Source organism: Acomys minous (assembly GCF_964271855.1).
Source record: "Acomys minous genome assembly, chromosome: 4".
NCBI lineage: Eukaryota > Metazoa > Chordata > Mammalia > Rodentia > Muridae > Acomys > Acomys minous.
Genome location: NC_140486.1, coordinates 22,813,275 through 22,819,192, shown reverse-complemented (window position 1 = coordinate 22,819,192; position 5,918 = coordinate 22,813,275). Strand labels below are relative to the sequence as shown.

The 5,918-nt window shown below is 46.0% G+C and overlaps 1 long non-coding RNA gene across 1 annotated transcript; it reads left to right on the top strand.

Annotated features, from left to right (window-relative positions):
* The first annotated feature begins 329 nt into the window (after window positions 1-329).
* Window positions 330-5,397, top strand: LOC311596054. The gene is made up of 4 exons (XR_014778686.1): window positions 330-451; window positions 2,926-2,981; window positions 3,310-3,446; window positions 4,787-5,397. It is a non-coding gene; the product is annotated as an uncharacterized lncRNA (long non-coding RNA).
* Window positions 5,398-5,918: the final 521 nt, after the last annotated feature.

Here is a 5,918-nt window from a genome sequence, read left to right as displayed (position 1 = left end):
AGCCTGAGTGGGGACACTGGCACTAGAACAAGCTTAGATCAGAGTCCTAAGAGGAAAAAACGTCCACTAGGTTAAGCTGCCTGTTTCAGCCCTTGGCCTCCATGTCCACCTGCAGATGGTGTACACCACGTAGCCGAGGGGGTATAGGGAACCTGGACCTTCAGTGTTGCTTAGTGTTTGACCAAAGGTGACTCTGGCTTGGCGGAGTCAAGGCCTCCCTTCCCCCACAATCAATAATTTAATGTGACTTATCAGAAAGTGAAAGAACTGTTTACTTTTAAGCCCTGGATCCCATAAAGGGAGAGCGCAAAGGCCTAAAAGCCACAGATGCTTTGGGGGCTCTCAACCACGGCTGCCCTTGAGCCTCCAGCAGAAACAGGGAACACAGAAGGCATCCTCCTCCCAGCCACGTGAGGGGCCTTGGCCTGAGAGAAGCCAAGTGCTAACCAAGGTAAGGACCTTCTTCCTAGCCTACCGTGGGAGGGAGGCTGTTCTTCAGGGCAGCACTGAGTGAGGCGAGGGGGAGCTGCTGCCTCGGGCGTTTCAAAGCCTCCACATGGCTCCTGAGCAATATCAGGCGCAAACGTAAAATATTTGAATTTGTCTGCTGTGTATTCACTCTCTTCAGAAAGCCTGGAGACTTTCCGGATGCTTCCTTTATGCTGTTTAGAGAAGGGAAGGGTGAGACTAGACGGACATGGAGGAAGCAGAGGCAGGCTTATATTTCTACCCTTGGAGTGGCTATGGTAAGCCATTCCTTATTTTAAACTGGGCCTGGTTATCAATAATACCAAGGCCTTGGATGAGGATTCCACCAATGTGGAATGGAGTGAAAATGGAGTTTGCTTGTGCTTTACCATGCTTTACCCCTGTACTTCCAACATGCCTGCATCCCGATTGCTCCTTTTGCATGTATGTGTCCCACTTGTACTATCCCCTCAAAGATGCTAGAAATAGCTGGCCATCCGCACAGAGATGAAACTGGTCCCTAGGAACCCCAAGCCTCAGCAGTTCTTGATTAAAAGGGTCTGCCAAGCCTCTACACGCTGGGAATTTGCCCAAGGAGTCTCTCTTCACTTCTGGCTGGTGATTAAATGCTCATTTGGTTGATGTATGAATAAGGAACTTTCCAGATTTCCCTTTCTAGATGGGTTTCCTTGAAAAGAAAAGCACCTTTGTTCCCTGTTGACAAGAACATTCTATTTTAAAAGTTCCATGGGCTTTCAAAGATGACAAGACTCAGGAAGTATGAACTGACTTTCTTTGCCTTGTCTAGACTGTAATAGCCTAAAAACAGTCAAATAGATGCATTTGACTCAACTCTTTTACATGACAGCAAATGTGGATTTGCAATAAAAAAGGGCATCTCTACCTTTTGCTTTTTAAGAAATCCTTTTGTGGGAGTGACTCCATGTAGTCCCCAAAGTACTCTCTTCTCGGCCCCATGAGCTGTCTGTAGAAAGCTCTTCGCCCCCTTGAACAAGCTGAAAGCTTCCGGGGTCATGATCTTTCTCCTGGTACTTGTAAACCCGACGCATCTTCCTGGGCCCTGTGGCGCACACAGATGCATCTGTGGCAGGCTAGGCTTTGCCAAGGCCGCCTCCTCCTTAGAGAACTTTCATTACTACTTAGGGGGAGAAGCCTGGCATTAAACAAGGAGCAACACAAGTCTAACTTGTTTTTCACGCACATGGATTCAATGGGAAAACCCCGTTTGGAATTTCCCACAGGCCCTAGGAATGTCTAGAAACCCCACTGTCTTGGGGAAAGGGAGGGTATGGCACAGGAGTTTAGCTTTAATAGGAAGACACTAATGGACACTTCTCACTTAGCCTCCCTTAGGGAGGTCTGGGGGGGCACTCAGGTTACTAGATGGTAGGAGGTTCCTGGGGACAGGTACCTAGCCAGGTGCCCAAGGACCTGGCAGAGGCAAGATCCGCATCTTGCAAGGTCTTTCTGAGCTGTGCAAACCCTGCTGGCATTTGGGCACGTCCCGCTGATGTTGCCCTGACATTGCCCTGATTAACATCTTGTACCCTTGTCCTAGATGGTGGGGTTTTTTCGGGGGGGGGTGGTGGTCATCAGAAATAACAGCTGCTGCCGTTTCCCAACCAGCTCACACACTTCCTACTGGGTATTATATTAGTTAGTACTTGGGAAGTTCCAAGTGATCAGTCTGAAAATTCTAGAGCCCTTTGAAGTCTGAAGGATGAGGATAGACTAGGTGACCCTAGAATTAGCCACTCTGGCTTTCTTATTAGTGATACGTTGATTAGTAGATGGCATTTGGAAGAGCAGGAAAATACTCTGCTGGCTTTTCAAACTGTCTGCAGAGAGGATGACAGAGTTTGATCACTTGATTAAAAGAAAAAAAAGCATAGGAAAAATATGCACGTTTCAGCAATGCCTAAAAGTTGTTCACCGGACCGTAATAAATAAGAATAAATGAATAAATGATGTAATGTCGTGAGGTCACTATACTGCATAAAAAGGCATTTCAGTAATAATTTACTAGGAAATTAGCTTGAAGGCCCTCTCGCAGGAAAACTATGCTTCACAGTGACAAATAAGTATGTTTGAGTCACATACATCCCAGCCTCCAAATTTAAGAAAAGTGTTTGCAGGAAGAAATTATTAAATTAGGTTAACCAGATGGGAAAAGGAGGACTTTGAAAATATTTAAATTCTCATTATTTTTTCTCATTTCAAAAGTACTGTTAAAAAAGAAAAAGCTGTGAAAATTAAGATGTTCAAAGATACAAATAAAGGTAAAAATAAAAATAAGACAATGATTCCCTTTGACCTACCTGGTAGAGAGCTATTGTAATACCACACTATACAGTTTCACAGAAAAGGGTCCAGATTGTATGCACTGTTTTGAAATTCGCTTCTTTGTTTGAAACCAAATCTTAATTTGTTTCCAAGTCAGGAAGCAGCTTTCTACAATGCCAGTGATCCGAACACGAGGACAATGTACTAAGGTCAGTAGACCGCCATTCCTATAGCTGTACACTTACGTAGTGTGCACTCTTTATTTTAAATATCACGATGAATTACTACTTATTTATTTATTTACTTACTTATTTGGTTGGTTGGTTAGTTAGTTGCTTAACCTTTCCTTGATGCATGCATGGTTGGTTGGTTAGTTAGTTTACCCTTTCCTTAGTTAGTTTGTTTACCCTTTTGTTAGTTAGTTAGTTTATCCTTTCCTTGGGATGCATACTTGATTCATGCCTGGCCGACAGAGACGAGGAGTTAAGGGAAGTTGGGGTGTGCGCCTTTAATTTCCTCCTCCTCTGTCTTTTGCAGACTAAGCTCTGAGGTGTCCTCAGTCCCTGCCTGGCACTAAGAAATGCCTCACCTCTCCCAGATCCTTTCACTAAATTTGTGAAACGGGTTCTAGAGCCCCACCGAGATGGTCAGGGAACCCCTGAAGTGAAAAAGAGGTGAGAATTTCCATTCCAGGTCTTTCAGGGCAGAGAAAAATCACCGTAGCCTGTCTCTTGCTGGAACGACCAGTGAGGAACAAAACAGGTCATCACACGCATCCCTCGTGACTGCATGGTCAGTGCAAAGGCTTTTGGGTAGGGCTGGGAGTCACGGGAGCCTCCTGGTTTCACTGAGGAAGCTTGCCTAATACTGGACTGGGTGTGTTACACTTTTCCCGTTTCCTGCCAAGGCCACAGGGGAGCAAATGGAAGCCAGCTTTTCTTAGTGGAAAACGAGCCAATCAGCACAATAGAAAAGGAAAGGCGAGGGGAGGAGCTAACATAGGGCGGGGTGGGAGGTCAACGAGTGATGTTCCCCAGGATCTGGCTTAAAGGGGTGATTTCGTGGTCTGTACGTAGATGAGGGCTTGAAGGATGCAGGATTCCCTTTCACGTGCCAGATTCAGCCAGCTTTCTAGGTAAAGCGCATCTCTAAACAACTCAGCTATTCTCGGAATGGGGCTGGGGCGGGAAACTGGCTCTCAATCTTCCCCTTTACCAGCATTTGGGGAAAATAAAGGATCAGGTATAACTTCTATTTCCTCTCATTCTCCACTGTGAGCAGAGGCTCACGTAACCACTGAAACCATTTTTGACTGGAAATACAAGTAAACCCAGGAGGCATTTATTCACAGGGGCAAATGGACCTTTCTACTAGAAAAAAAATTTTTTCATCCCGTCCATTCTTTTTCTAATTAGATCTCTCATCTTCTACCTGCTGTCCTACCAGAGAATAACTGTGCTGGATAAGATTTAAGGTTTGCGCAAGGTAGGGTGTCTCTGGGTCCAAAAGATGCCGCGGAGAGGAGGTCATAGCCTAGTGCCACAGCCCCATAAGCAAGAATTGCAAGCTGAGTCGCGGTGCAGACCTTTCAATCTCAACACTCAAGAGGCAGACATAGGCGGATCTCTGTGAGTTTGAGGCCGGTTGAGTCAATATAGTGAGTTCAAGGCCAACCAAGGCTACGTACTAAGGCCATTGTCTCAAAAGAGAAGAGTAGAAAATCTATCATAATTTTCTTGAACTGAAGAAGTGGTCGCATTTGCTAAGGATGGACTGGATATGCTGATGAGGCTAGAGTTGGGAGAGCTATTAATCCAACATAGGTATTGCCCTGTATATAACAGAGTCATTGTTTTGCGTGAAGTATCTATCTCCTCCGGGAAGTCAAGCCTTTTATAAAGAAAACAGATGCAAACAGATTTCCATAGGAGTTTGCTCCTCCCGGTAAAAGACCTCTGTGAACCCGACTTGTTATTCAAGACACCAGGCCTTTTTTCCTCTGCTCTTATTACAGTGTGGAGCCGTGGAGGAGTCCGTGACAATGAAGGCATGTGAAGGGGAAGCGAACACCCTCGTGCCGGCAGGCAGACTTTCCTTAGCAGAGCTGTGGAGTGTGACAATGGTGTTTGTGTCCAAACTGTCAAACGCCATTATCACACTAAATAGCTACTGCTAGGCAACTCGTCTATTCCATAAGCCTGTTCTCCCTGAGCAAGAAGCTTTGATACCGGCACTGTCCATCCTGTGTAAATTCTGAATAAAGTCTGGTACTCTTGCGCTCATAACCGTACATCTGCGTGAAGCCTACCCCCCCTCCATGCTGTTGTGAAATGGATGGTGATATAAAGGAAAAAATAAAAACAGTCAAACCCAGCCTTCTTTCCTTCAGTACCCTCCCGATGCAGGTCACATCCGGACACCCAATTTGTCCCCGGCACTAAGCACACTATTGATTTTGTTGGGAACACTAGCTAGGCATTCTCTGTTCCTGTTCGTTGTTGGCACTGCGTCCCTGGAGACAGCCTCCACGGCCCAGCAGGTGGACAGCACGGGCTCCACTGCCACACTGCACATGCCCCTTGAGTCCCAAGTTGCTTCCCTTGCACTGCTGACCCGCCAACTATAAACTGGGGTTTCCACAACTGCCTGTGCAGGCCCAGTTCATGTGCTTGAGTGAGTGGCTCTAACAATCTAGGAAAGCATCTTAGCCAGCTTATTCCAAAGGGCAACTTAAAGGCAGAGTGGAAATATAGTGCAGGAACTGCATATGTTCAGCTCCCCAGAAGCTCTCCAAAACTCTCCTTCTGAGATTTTTTTACAAAGGGTACCCTTTTGCTTAAGCTTGACTCAGTAGGCATGGAAATGTGGGAGGGGGGAACCCCCAAAGAACTCATGGCCGGTGGGAGGAGGATGTGCAAGATGGAGAATAAAACTTGAGTCAGTACCATTTTTGCAGATGCTGGGTCAATAACCTCCAGAGTCTGACCTTGTAATTTATTTTTCTTATCCGTTTAAGGATAGCAAAACTTTGGGGGGGGGGGTATACCACGTGACAGTGAGCACAACAAAGCTCTAGGCATATCTACATAGAAACTGCCTAGCAAGGTAGCAAAGCACCCAAGACCTTTACAATAAGAATGGGTCCT